Raw genomic sequence first — 15,293 nt, 5'->3', positions numbered from 1 at the left:
TTATAAACTTTTGATTTTTGTTAAGACATCTGATTAGTTATTACATTATTGTATAAATAATAGGGCTATATTTGAGTCCATATGTGACCATCATATATGTTATTTAATATAATATTTTAAAAAAAGAAAATAATTTTTTTTTTATTTTCTTAATCAATGTAACTCGTCTTCAAAATTTATTTTATATCTGTAGAAGTTTAGAAAGCCTTCTATAATAATATTCAAGTGATTTTTATTATAAAGGATGACAAATTCACCTCGTAAAATTTTAAAAAATAATTTAATACTTTGAAGAATTGAAATAAATTTAAAAAATATTGTTAAAGACTTTAAAAAAATGATAATTTAGACTTAAGTTATATTTAGTGTTCCCTAAAAAATTAATTTTTTAAAGAAAAACTAGAATGTTAGTTATACTATTTTTTGATATGGTTATAGTGTTTTTTAATGTGACCAAAAAACAATATAACCTTACTATGTAACTCAAGCCACCATTTTTTTTATTTTTCTTAAAATAAGATCTTTAGTAATATTGAAGTGGTTTTTGCCCCAAGAGGGTTATAAATTAACCTTCAATTGGGCAAAATTTAAAAATATCATAATTTAATGATTTTAAGGTCTAGAATAAATAAAATTATCTATTTCAAAAGCTTAGAAATATAATGATCATTTATAATTTTAAAGTTATTTATTTTTTAAAATTTAAGAATTTTTAGATAAAGTGGAATGTAAATTAATTATTTTAGATAGACCAAAACACAATGAATCGTATTTAAGGGCAATAGGCTCAGGTATCCAAAAAAATTTTATATCCTCAAAACTTCAGTGGACTCTTCTATAATAAAATATAAGTGATTTTTATTCCAAAGGGTTGTAAATTAAATTTAAATGAGTAAATTTTAAAATGATATAATTTTCATGCTTTTAAGAGTTAACATAAATAAAAAAATGCCAATTTTAAAGACTTAAAAATAGAAAAAAAAAAAAAAAAAAAAAAGTCATTTACGTCTTTGCAAGTTATTTATACGGTTTCTTAAAAAATTAATTTTTTTAAAAAAGGTGGAACGTAAGTTATTCTCTTTTTAATTGGGGCTAAACATTTTTCTAATAAGACCCATAAACAATAATTCCATAAAAAAAAAAGTGACTCAAGTCTCCTTTTTGTTTTTTTGTATGCTTAAAATTTAGAAGATATTCTATAATAATATTCAAATGGCTTTTGTCTCAAATTTGGACTACATAAGTTCATGCTTTCAATGGATGAAACAAATATATAATATATATTTAAAGGTTTAAAATTAAAAAAATGTTATTCTGACCTTTTTAAGTTATTTCTATGTTTTTTAATTTCAAATTTTTTAAAATTAATATTTAATAGTTATTGAATTGTTTAATAACTTTAATGTTTGTTTATCTAAAATATATAAATAAAACTATTATACTATTTTTTCTTAATATTCAATAATATGATTTTGTTCTATTTGTTAGGAATGAGTTAGCACTAAGAGAAAGAGAGAGAGGGGGGGGGGTGAATTAGTGACAGCGGAAAAATCACCGGTTTTGAAATTTCTTTGTACGATGAAAAACTGATTCCGACGAAAACCGTTTTGTAAAGAGAAATTTAACTTGAAAGTTTATAGAAGAGTATATTGAGAAGGTAAAGCAAGTAAGGCAATTTGCAATGTAAATAAAGAGCTTAAAGTAAATCCAAACTGAGTTTTATAGTGGTTCAGTCGTCGTGACCTACATCCACTCCGTCGATTCTCTTTCCGTCGAGGCCACCGGCATCCACTAATGATCTTCCTTCAATGAGTGAAGATCAACTACCCTTACAACTCGATTCTCGTTTTAACGGGTTTAGGAGAGACCATTTACACTCTATTTTTACAAAGCTTCCCTCACACTCTCCCATAGAATGGTCTCTAAACTTTAAAAGAGTATAACTAAAGCTTTGCCTAAATCAGAATTTAGGCCAAAAGTTAGATCTGAAATAGTGCATGGAGGTCAGATTACCGAAAAATTACAGATTCATAGCTTTGTATCGAAATGAAAGAAATGTTTGGTGCTAAGCTAAAATCTTTCGAATTATGAAGAATTAAAATAAAAATAGAGATTAAGATTTATATAGGAAGGGATTAGAACACTTGCCTTAAAAGAGTTTGATTCTCAAATGTGGGAAAATTGATGCAAAACCTCAAGCAACACTTCTTCTTCTTCTTCTCAAACCCACGCTGGCTGTAGCTAAGTTTTCCTCCTTTAGTTAAGATTTCATTTAGTTTCTTCTTTAATTATATTAGGTTTAGTTAATACAAGGCTTGCAAAGTGGCAAGCATGCATGAAAGAAACCTATGTGTCATCCTTAGAGCAAACATAGGTGGCACCAACCTTAGGTTAGCTAGTGACACATGTCCTCCCTTTTTTTTTCTTTAACTTAAATCTGAATCTTTCATAAATCATATCAAATTTCTAATATTTACTCTTAGGTCCCTAGTTATAAATTTTTAATATAATATCATTTAATATAAAAAATATTAAATAATCCTCATATTTATAAACAAGTATTTACTAAATTTTTAAAAATGAGGGTTGTTATAGGTACCGTCGCCTAATAGTCTTGGAGACTGAGTCTGAGCGGTACCACTACATAGACTAGCAGTACCATTACCTAACATAGTCTCGGAGATTGTGCCATGTCGGTTCCACCTATTAGGTCATTATTTGGGCCTTTTTACTTGGCCCAACATAGCCCAAACTTGTCTCAATTAGCCCCTAATTGAGTTGGCTCAATTCTAACCCAATTATGTGCTAACTATGAATTTTAAGACATTTACTAAGCTAAATAAGTTCGTTAGTCTAGGTTTCTTCCGGCGAGCTTCTAGCGATCTTCCGACGAACTTCCGATGATCTCTCGGCAATGTTCCAGCGGACTCCCGGCAAGCTCTTGGACTTCACGATGATCTTCTTGGCGAGTTCTGATGAGCTTCTCTAGCAAGCTCTTGGACTTCTCAGTCAATTTCGACAGAACTTCCGATGAACATATGGACTTCCGACGAACTCTCGAACTCCCAACGAAGTCTCGTTCTTGACTCCGGGACTTCATTTTGCTTTATGCCTTACTATCATAGTTAATCATGCATACTTAAAACCTACTTCGATCTTAGACAATTATTATAAGGCTTAATTCAAATGTTGTCCGGCATGTCATTGGTTCATCAACGTTTCGTCTGATTCTTCGGTGCATCGTCCTGTCTTGCAGCTTATTGCCTAATTGGTAAGTTGACCTCTGCAACTCCGATTTCCTAGGTACAATTTTCGCTCTTCTTTGCTTGATGCCCAAACCCATAGCCTGAGGCCTTTTGTCGATACGTCGACCGATCCTTCGGCTCAACGTCTAATCTTCTGATATATTTCTCTCCAGCCCAACATGATTCTTCCTGCTTTAATTGTCTCTCCTTGATTGAAGCTTCCTACGTCACTCAAAATGTAGATCAAATCATAAATACTATCAATTGGTTTCATCATCAAAATCTGAGATTCAACAATCTCCCCCTTTTTGATGATGACAACCAATTGATGATGGAGTTAACCTTAACTCCCCCTATCAATATGCCATATTGATAGAACCTTATATTCAAATTGAATTCAAGTGAAAGCAATATTTCATCATGAATATTTATAACATATGATTATAAAATCATGCATAATCAAATTTTTCAATACATCATTCACATTATCATCATATCTTCTCCCTCTTTGTCATCAACAAAAAGGAGAAGTGCAAATAGCATTTGTTTTTAAAACGTAATTTCAAATCATTGCATAATAAACATAGTCTTAAGTTTTATTATCATGCAAGCTAGTAAATTTCTTCTCTTTTGAGAAGTATAATTTTTTTGCTTTCTTTGCAAAGTTTGAGATAGCAATTTTTTCTTGTCTAGCAAGTATTTCACTATGCAATTTGCAAGCTAGCAAATTTAGTAAGTTTTACATAATTTTGGAATATGCAAGCTAGCAAATTTTACAAATATGAAAGTTGACAAAATTTTTACATCTTTTGAGATGAGCAAGCTTTTTGCTTCTCTTTATGATGTACAAACTAGCAACTTTTTCTTTCTTCTTGAAGTATGCAAGCTAGCTAGCAAGCTAGCAATTTGGTAAGTGTTACTTCACTTTGAAGTATGAAGGCTAGCAAGTTTTTGAAAAAAGAATGCAAGATAGCAATGCATCATTTTAGAATATGTAAACTAGTAAATTTTACTCCCTCTTTGTCATTGTCAAATAGAAGGGAAGAATACAATGTTATAATTCTTTTTTCCTTTTACAACAATTTTGAAATTATGACAAAGGTAAAGTATCAATCTTATTTGTGCATCATTATAGTTTCAAATTAAAATATGCATAATTTTAAAACCTTACATATCATCCTTACTTTATGCATAACACCAAAAATAAATCATCACTATGGGCATATTATACATGATACTCAAATATTCATGATACATCATTTTAGCATCAAATCATAGTATTACATACATCATTCTAAATCATAAATAATTCAAATCATAATGGTATCAAAATGTCAAATTACATTACATCCTACCATGTATGATCATAGCTTCTCATTTGTATGCATCAACATAAATGAGTATTTCATGCATAATTTCATATCATCACATAAAGAATATCAAGAGAATTTTGGTGATGAAATATACTTCATGAATACAAAGAATTATAAAAATCATATCATGAAAGATAAGATTATGTGAATACCAAAAGACATTATTCATATAAAAAATTTTCTGTTAACAAAAATGCAAGAATCATATGAAAATAAAGAGTAAGAAACCTTGATTCATAAAAGAAAATCTCAAGTTAAGAAATCAAGAGAAGGTTCATGATTTGATTGGAAAAATCTCATTTAGATTCAAATCATCAAAATCATAAGAGATTCAAAATTGCATTAATTGATTTATCAATAGCGATTTTCTTTCTCCCTTTTGTCATTGTAAACTAGAATGAAGAAGGGAAGAATTGCATAACAAAACTCAAGTCATAAATTCTCAAGATGTCAAGTAGCATATTATGATTTGTTAGGATAAGTCTCCCTTTTTTCGTGAACAGAAAAAAGAAACAAGGAGAAAACGATCTTAATTCTTAGAAAGATTTCAAGTATCAAATATCAAGAAATCAAGATTAGATAAAGACATTCCTATAGCAAAAGGCGTCATAAGAGAACACATAAAGGATCTCGATTCATGTATAATATCTCTCAATTCATTATGAATCATAAAAATTATAATTTCGAGAAATCATGATTCATTTGGATAGTAGATAGCAAAAAGAAACATCAAAGATAAAAGATCTTGATTTATATAGGGTAAATCTCAAGCTATAAATATTGAGAAATCAAGATAAACATCATGGTTAGATGAAACTCATCTAAATTTAAATCAACAAATCATCAAAATCACTTTAAGATATTCAAAATGGCATAAATAACTTTATCAATCTCTTAGTGAAAAATTGATAAAGTAGAGAAATTTTTTAAGGTGAAAGCTTTCCTGTTTTTAGTGTTTCAATTCATATGATTGATTTCATATAATCATGCCTAAATTTTGATGCCAAATAAAAATAAGCATCAATATTTAAAACGAAAAAGAATTTTCATTACGGCAAAGATCCATAAATCACAAGAATCATCATGCATAATTTTGAAAGATAAACTAATTAAGCATGATCATTATGCATCATTGATTAAAATCGAAAAATAAATTTCATTATCGAAATCATCAAGATCAATAAACCATAAAGTATCTAAAAATCATCATTACTTCAAATCCTCATGGATAATATAAAATCATCAAGAATGATACAAAATCTTTTAACATTTTCATTACGTCTTACATTATTATGTCATTAAAATATCAATCGTGATTTCATTGAACAAAAGGTATTTTCAATCAAAAATATTTTATTTTTTATATTAATGTATTTTTGTTTTTTAGTGAATCTTAGTGCTAGGAGTTATCATGCAATTGTCATGCTCAAAATTTTCAAGATAACTAGAAAAAGAAACATGAAATAATTTTTTTTAATTTTTTTTACTAACTAAGTTAAAAAGAACTCATGAAAAGAATTATGTAATTTCAAAATAAAGTAAAGAAGTTTCGTTTGAGTTGTTTATCTCATTGTCGAGAGTCACAAAGGCGAAGTTTATCGTTTCGTCTTTATTGGTTGGCTCCTCTTCTTCGGATACACTCGTTTCATCCCAAGTCACTTTAAGTGCTCTCTTCTTCTTTGGTAACTTCTTTTTAAGTTTATTTTTATTTTTTAATTTTTGTTTAATGAAATTTTTAAGTTTTATAGTGAGAAGTTCAAGTTCATCATCACTTGAGCTTTCGCTCGAGTGGTCTTCATTTATTCTAAGTGTCAAATCCTTCCTGTTCTTTGGAATGTAGTTCTTAAGCTCTTCATGAGCATTGCAAGTCATCTCATAGGTTATTAACGACCCGATAAGTTCTTCAAGTTAAAAAGTATTCAAATCCTTGGCATCTTGAATGGTCATTACTTTAGAGTCCCAAGTTTTAGAAAGAGATCGTAAAACTTTATTAACAAGTTCAAAATTTGAAAAACTTTTACCAAGAGCTTTTAGACTATTGACGACATTCGTAAAACGGGTGTATATGTCTCCAATATAAGAAATTTTAATGAAGCCAACTTGTGTTTCTAAATCATTGTAATAGAAACATAATAAAACTAATGCGGAAACGAAATAACGTACCTCCAACCATTGTCGCCAAGAATTTCTGCAGAGGTTTCTTCTTGAACTTTGGTTCTTCTCGGCTCAGAACTCTCGCTTTAGATGGTGTAGGAAAGCCTTTCGCTTCAAAGAGATGATTGAGCCAAGGGACCAAAATCCTCATGTATATATAGATGTTCTTCCATCAAGAACATTTATCATCACCAACTCATAACATTCAAGAATTAATTCAAATTTGTAATGTTTGGACCATAATGAAGAACTTAATGATATTAAATATTTAATTTAATAATAACGGTTTCATGCATAAAGAATAAGAAACTGAAATCATTTAAACCATAATAAATGAAGAAATTCATGATAATGAATTATGAATGTTAATAAGAACGGTTACGTTATTATTAAATAAGATATTTAATAATAACCGTTGCATTCTCCCACTTGGTCCATACGTTTATCTTAATAATTTGAATTAATCTTTCTCAAACAACTTTCTTAAGAAATAAATACATGAATCATACCGATAAGTCCTCTAAGAGTGAGTATTATCATCCATGTATCACGATGTATTTAGTTTCTTAATCTTAATGTGGTAATATTACTTTATGAATAAACCTTATGTTTATTCTTGATCCAACAATAATATATTTTCTCAAAATAATGTGCACATAAATGAGAAAATTTCACAATATATAAGAGTTTCAATATCATTACAAAGTTGAACCAAGTCCCATTTTCTCTACATGATCCTTGAATTTCAGAGGTGGCATGCCTTTAGTCAAAGGATCAGCAATCATCAATTCAGTGCTAATGTGCTCAATGACCACTTTCTTTTCTTTTACACGTTCTGTTATGGCTAAATACTTAATGTCGATGTGTTTACTTCGACTTTCACTTTTATTGTTTTTAGTCATAAAGACAGCAGCTGAATTGTCACAGAAAATTCTTAATGGCCTAGAAATAGAATCCATGATTCTAAGCCCATAAATGAAACTCTTAAGCCATACACCATGTGAAGTAGCCTCAAAGCAGGAGACAAACTCAGCTTCCATGGTAGAAGTAGCAGTCAAGGTTTGCTTAGCGCTTCTCCAAGAAATAGCTCCACCGGCCATCATAAAAATATATTCTGATGTTGATTTACGAGAATCAACACAACCGGCGAAGTCTGAATCTGAGTAACCAATCACATCCAGATTGTCTGTATGTCTATACATAAGCATGTAATCTTTGGTTCCTTGTAGATACCTCATCACTTTCTTTGCAGCTCTCCAGTGGTCCATACCTGGATTACTCTGATATCGACTTAGCATCCCCATAATAAATGCAATATCAGGTCTAGTACAGACTTGAGCATACATAAGGCTTCCTACGACAGAAGCATATGGGATGTTTTTCATTGATTCCCTTTCAAAGTTGTTCTTTGGGCATTGGTTCAAATTGAACCTAACACCTTTTACAATGGGAGCAACACTTGGTGAACAATCCTTCATCCGAAATCTTTCTAAAAGTTTATCAATATAGGTTTCTTGTGATAGACCTAAAATGCCTCGAGGTCTATCTCTATAGATCTTAATGCCAATGACATAAGATGCTTCACCCATATCCTTCGTGTCAAAATTTTTAGAAAGAAATTGTTTCACCTCATGCAGCAAATCCTTATCATTGGTTGCAAGAAAAATATCATCTACATATAAAACAAGGAAACATATTTTACTCCCACTAACCTTCTGGTATATGCATTGATCCATGAGATTTTCAACAAATCCGAATGAAGAAATCACTTCATGAAATTTAAAATACCATTGGCGGGAGGCTTGTTTTAAGCCGTATATAGACTTCCTAAGCTTGCAAACCAAGTGCTCACCAACACTAGAGGAGAAACCTTCAGGTTGTTTCATATAAACCTCTTCCTCTAGATCTCCATTAAGAAACGCCGTTTTCACATCCATTTGTTGCAACTCAAGATCAAAATGAGCAACTAATGCTAAAATAATACGCAGAGAATCTTTCTTAGATACAGGAGAAAACGTCTCCGTATAATCGATTCCCTCTTTTTGAGTAAATCCCTTTGCAACAAGTCTTGCCTTGTATCTCTCAATGTTGCCTAACGAATCTTTTTTAGTTTTAAAGACCCATTTGCAACCAATAGCCTTTGCTTCATTAGGCAACTCTACAAGATCCCAGACTCCATTGCTCATCATGGAATTCATCTCTTTCATAGCATCATGCCATAAATTTGACTTTTTGAAACTCATGGCTTGTGAAAATGTTTCAGGATCATTTTTGGCTCCAATATTATAGTCAGATTCTTGTAGATATACAACATAATCACCAGGAATTGCTGATCTTTTATTTCTAGTAGATCTTCTTAATATTGTACCAATGGTTCCTTAAGGAACTTGTGGTTCAACTAGTTGTTCAAGGGCTTGTTGTAATTCCTAAACTGCTTGATCTATTAGAATACTATCAACAACTTGTGGAATTTCAATGATTGGTTGTTCAGCACTAGTTTGTACTTGATGAGTGCTATGAACTATAACCAATCTATCATTTGATGTGGAAGGTTGAGATTCTATATGATCATGTGCGAAAACTATGTTCCTGAAATGATCGCTCCCACTAATCACATCATCCTCAAGAAATTTAGCGTTTCTTGATTCCACAATCCTAGTTGTGTGAGATGGACAATAGAACCTGTAACCTTTGGACTTTTCGGCATATCCAATGAAATATCCACTAACAGTCCTCGGGTCCAGTTTCTTCTCTTGTGGATTATATATCCTGACTTCAGACGGACATCCCCAAATGCGCATATGTCGTAAACTCGGTTTCCAACCTTTCCATAGTTCAAATGGTGTCTTTTGGACAGCCTTGGTTGGAACTCGGTTTAATATATACACAGCCGTTTTTAATGCTTCAGTCCACAAGAACTTAGGAAGATTGGAGTTGCTAAGCATACTCCGCACCATGTCCAATAATGTTCGGTTTCTTCTTTCTGCAACACCATTCTGGTCTAGAGAACCAGGCATAGTGTATTGGGCAATAATCCCATGTTCTTGAAGAAACTTAACAAAAGGACCAGGTGCTTGTCTATTTTCAGTATATCTACCATAATATTCTCCACCCTTATCTGATCTCACAATTTTAATTTGCTTACCACATTGGTTCTCAACTTCAGCCTTAAAGACTTTGAAGGCATCCAATGCATCATTTTTATTATGAAGCAAATATATATACATATATCGTGAGTAATCATCTATAAAGGAGATGAAGTATTTCTGACCATGTATGTTCATGTCTGGACAACATATATCAGTATGAATTATTTCTAATAAGTCCGAACTCCTATTAGCACCCCTTTTGGACTTATTGGTATGTTTTCCTTTAATACAGTCCATACAAGTCTTAAAATTAGTAAAATCAAGAGTACTAAGTACCCCATCTTTAACTAATCAAGAGTACTAAGTACTACACAATTCTCTCTATGGAGATATGTCCTAATCTCCGATGCCATAATATAGAGGAGTCCTCATTAATATTACACCTCCTAATGCCAGCGTGAACATGCATTGAACCTTGAGTATTATCATTTTGTAATAAAATACGGTAAAGACCATCAAACAAAATACCATTCCCAACACAATCAGATTTATATAATAAATGAAATGATATGTCTTTAAAATTAAAGGAATATCCAAATGGTACGAGTCTGGAAACAGAAATTAAGTTTCGTGAGAAACTTGGTACATAAAAGGTTCTTTCCAATTTTAAAACAAAACCACTACTTAAAGTTAAAATGCATGTTCCAATTGCTTCCACATGTGAGCGCATCTTATTTCCTGATAAGATGCTTTGCTCACTTCCCACTAGCTTCCTTAGGTTTTGCATACCCTGCAAAGAGTTTGCAATATGGATTGTTGATCCAGAGTCAATCCACCAGGTGTTAATATTAACATTGACCATATTAGATTCATAACATACATATGAGGTTGGTTTACCTTTCTTTTCAAGCCATTGTTGGAATTTCGTACATTCCTTCTTTACGTGTCCCTTTCTTTTACAAAAGAAACACCTTGCTTCTTTCTTGATATCAGCTTAGGGTGGTATTTTACCTTTTCCCTACTGATAAGCTTTTTGATTGGCTTGATGTTTGTTAGTTTTGTTCTTCCCTCGAGTGGTTACCATCAATGCACTCTCACCCAATTCCATTACTAGCCTCTCTTCTTCTTGAACACACATGGTTATTAATTCATTAATTGACCAATTGTCCTTATGTGTATTGTATGAAATTTTAAAAGGACTATATTGAGGTGGAAGGGTGTTCAGAATATAGTGCACCAGGAAGGATTCTGACATATTAACCTCAAGTTTCTTAAGTTGAGCCGTAATATCTCGCATTTGCATTATGTGCTCACGCACACCCTTTATGTTGGTGAGTCTAAGGGATGAAAATTTCATTATAAGGGTGCTTGCTAGTGCCTTATCCGAAGTGATGAATTGTTCATTGATAGCCTTTAGCAAGTCTCGGACATTTTCATGCTGGTCAACAGAACCACGTATGCTAGCAATTATCTTAGTTTTGATAAACATCACGCTGAGCCGATTGGATCGCTCCCATCGCTCATATAACGCGATCTTAGTTAGAGTGCTGGTATCAGTGACTATAGGTGGTTCGTCTTTTATAATAGCATAATCAATATCCATCCACCCTAAATGGAGGAGAACCCTCTCCTTCCATATCTTATAGTTATCACCACTAAGTTCGGGAATATCACATCGAATATCAGAGAAATTAACAGTTTGAGAAACTGCATAAAATCAAACATGCTTATGTCAAAATTTGAAGCTTAATAAACTAAAATACATGTTTTATCAATGTGAAACATGCCAAAAATATGAATCTCATGACATAAAAATTGCTTATGGGCTAAATTCTTAATTCAAATAGATTTAAATGAACTTTATGATAAAACTATCAAATTATATTCCAATTCATAATTCCTGTGGGTAAATTATGAAAATAATTTGATATTTTATCATGATTAATTATATTAAATATAATAAAAGATCCTGTGGGATAATAATTATTATATAAAATATAATCAGTCACAATCTGATGTCTAATTACTTATGTGATCCTTATTTTAACTTTATATATAATTTTAATTAATTAAGGATGTTGTGGCTAATTCTTAATTAATTAAGATTATATGGATCACTAGACATTTTAAACATAAAAAATTTGCTCATATACATAATTTAATATAACTAAATATGCATACATAATATGAGCATTTTACCGACTAAAAATGTTGAAAATGATATTTCCTCATGATTTTCAACAAAATATATCAACAAGTTTCCAAGAAGAAACCAAAATCAAATCATTTTCATGGTATAAAAATGAAAAAAATTTCATATCAAGGCAGAGGTCATTCGGATCTGATACCAAATGTAAGAAATTTTAATGAAGCCAACTTGTGTTTCTAAATCATTGTAATAGAAACACAATAAAACTAATGCGGAAACGAAATAACGTAACTCCAGCCATTGTCGCCAAGAATTTCTGCAGAGGTTTCTTCTTGAACTTTGGTTCTTCTCGACTTAGAACTCTCGCTTTAGATGGTGTAGGAAAGCCTTTCGCTTCAAAGAGATGATTGAGCCAAGGGATCAAAATCCTCATGTATATATAGATGTTCTCCCATCAAGAACATTTATCATCACCAACTCATAACGTTCAAGAATTAATTCAAATTTGTAACGTTTGGACCATAATGAAGAACTTAATGATATTAAATATTTAATTTAATAATAACGGTTTCATGCATAAAGAATAAGAAACTGAAATCATTTAAACCATAATAAATGAAGAAATTCATGATAATGAATTATGAATGTTAATAAGAACGGTTACGTTATTATTAAATAAGATATTTAATAATAACCGTTACATCCAATAGTCTCATTTGGTTTCATTCGAAATAGTTCAAAATCATGCATCAAAATATTTATTTTAAAGTTTTTAACTCTACTAGTGCCTTCGTGTGTGATTTCAAGAGTGTGCTAACTGTCAAAAGTCATTTCGCAAGTAGAAACCCGATTGAATTCATTTTTGTCTAAGGCGCAAAATAGAGCATTCATAGCTCTAGCATTTAAAGAAAAAAGTTTTTTGCTCCAAATCATTCTATTCGTTCATTGGAGTTGAAGACTTTTAAAATCCATTTTCCATGATATTCCATAAGTTTAAATCCATAGAAAATAAGAAAACTCTCATTCGATTTTTTCAATAAGTGTAGTTCATCCCATTGAACATAGGAGGATGAACGATTGAAAAGCCCTCTTGAAATCCGAAAAGTGTCATTTCTCTTGGGTGTTAAACCAAATAAGAAATAACATAGCTCTAATACCAACTGTTAGAAACGAGTCGACAATAAGAGGGGGGAGGGGGGCGAATTAGTGTAGCGGAAAAATTACCGGTTTTGAAATTTCTTCGTACGATGAAAAATTGATTCCTACAAAAACCATTTCGTAAAGATAAATTTAACTTGAAAGCATATGGAAGAGTGTATTGAGAAGGTAAAGCAAGTAAGGTAGTTTGTAATGTAAGTAAAGAGCTTAAAGTATATGTAAACCGAGTTTTATAGTGGTTCGGTCATCATGACCTAGATCCACTCCGTTGATTCCCCTTCCATTGAGGCCACTAGCATCCACTAATGATCTTCCTTCAATGGATGAAGATCAATTACCCTTACAACTCGATTCTCCTTTTAACAGGTTTAGGAGAGAACCTTTATACCCCCTTTTTATAAAGCTTCCCTCACACTCTCCCTTAGAATGATCTCTAAATTTTAGGAGGAGGGACTCTATACTTTATAAGGGTTTTCAACTATAGAAACATAGAGTTTTTGTTTATTTTTCTTCTTGCTTCATGTAGGAACAGCTGAGATATTTATAGATCCCAAATGACTTCAAAACTTGGAGTCAAAATTCAAATCCCCAAAATTTTGGGGTACGGGCGGTACCATCGCCTTCACTGGGCGATACCACCGCTTGTAGCCTAACACTGGACGGTACCACCGCCTGACAATCTCGGAGACTGAATTTGGATGGTACCATCGCCCAGACTGGCAGTACCATCGCTCGACATAGTCTCGGAGACTATGCCATGTCGGTTCCACTTGTTGGGTCATTATTTGGTCCTTTTCACTTAGGCTCAACACATTCCAAACTTAGCTCAATTGGCCCCTATCTGAGTTAGCCTAATTCTAACCTAATTATATGCTAACTATGAATTTTAAGATATTTACTAAGCTAAATAAATCCTTAAGTCTAGGTTTTTTTTGGTGAGCTTCTAGCAATCTTCCGGCGAACTTCCGATGATCTCTCGGCAATGTTCCAGCGGACTCCCGGCAAGCTCCTGGACTTCACGATGATCTTCTTGGTGAGTTCCGACGAGCTTATCTAGCAAGCTCCTGGACTTCTCGGTCAATTTCAATAGAACTTTCGACGAACGTTCGAACTTCCGACGAACTCTCGAACTCCCAATGAAGTCTCATTCTTGACTATGGGACTTCATTTTGTTTTATGCCTTGCTATCGTAGTTAATTCTACACACTTAAAACCTACTTCGATCTTAGACAATTATTATAAGACTTAATTCAAATGTTGTGGCATGTCATTGGTTCATCGATGCTTCCTCCGATTCTTCGGTGCATCGTCCTATTTTGCGGCTTATTGCCCAAACGGCTAGTTGACCTTTGGAACTCCGATTTCCTTTGCATAATTTATGCTCTTTTTGGCCTGATGCCCGAACCCATGGCCCAAAGCCTTTTGTCTATACGTCGACCGATCCTTTGGCTCGACGTTCAATCTTTTGACCTATTTCTCTCCGGCCCAACATGATTCTTCCTATTTTAATTGTCTCTCCTTGATCGAAGCTTTCTGCGTCACTCAGAATGCAGATCAAATCATAAACACTATCAATTGGTTTCATCATCAAAATCCGAGATTCAATGCTATTTATTTAATGCTACTTTATTTTTAGTTTTGAGATTAATTTTATTCTTAATATTTTCATTTTTATTATACTTTATTTAATTTTATTGATTATTTTAATTTAAGATCGGTTTACGGTCGAGTCAAACCTGTGCAATATCATGGTTTATTTGGATTTGACTTAAAATAAAGAAAAAGAGAAAGGGGATAAATTAGTCATTGATTGTATTTTTGTCTACCTAAAAAAGATTGGGGTCTAAGGGGAAAAAAATAAGGATATTCTCCAAGAAAAATCAAAATATTAAAAATAGAAACTTTTCTGAAAATTTTGCCTTTAAGATTATCCGATCAAGGGGGATCGATAATTATATGTCCTAAACATAAAATAATATTTTTTTCATGTATTCTAATCAAATTGTTCTTGGATTATTTTGATTTTTAATGACTAGAGAAATGAGCCAAAGAACCTTCTATCATTTTCGTGCATGATTATTAGAGGTTTTACCGAGTTATCTCCGTTTGTTAATAAAGTATTTTG

Source organism: Musa acuminata, chromosome BXJ1-5 (genome assembly GCF_036884655.1).
Source record: "Musa acuminata AAA Group cultivar baxijiao chromosome BXJ1-5, Cavendish_Baxijiao_AAA, whole genome shotgun sequence".
NCBI classification, from domain to species: Eukaryota; Viridiplantae; Streptophyta; class Magnoliopsida; order Zingiberales; family Musaceae; genus Musa; species Musa acuminata.
This window is presented reverse-complemented; position numbering follows the sequence as displayed.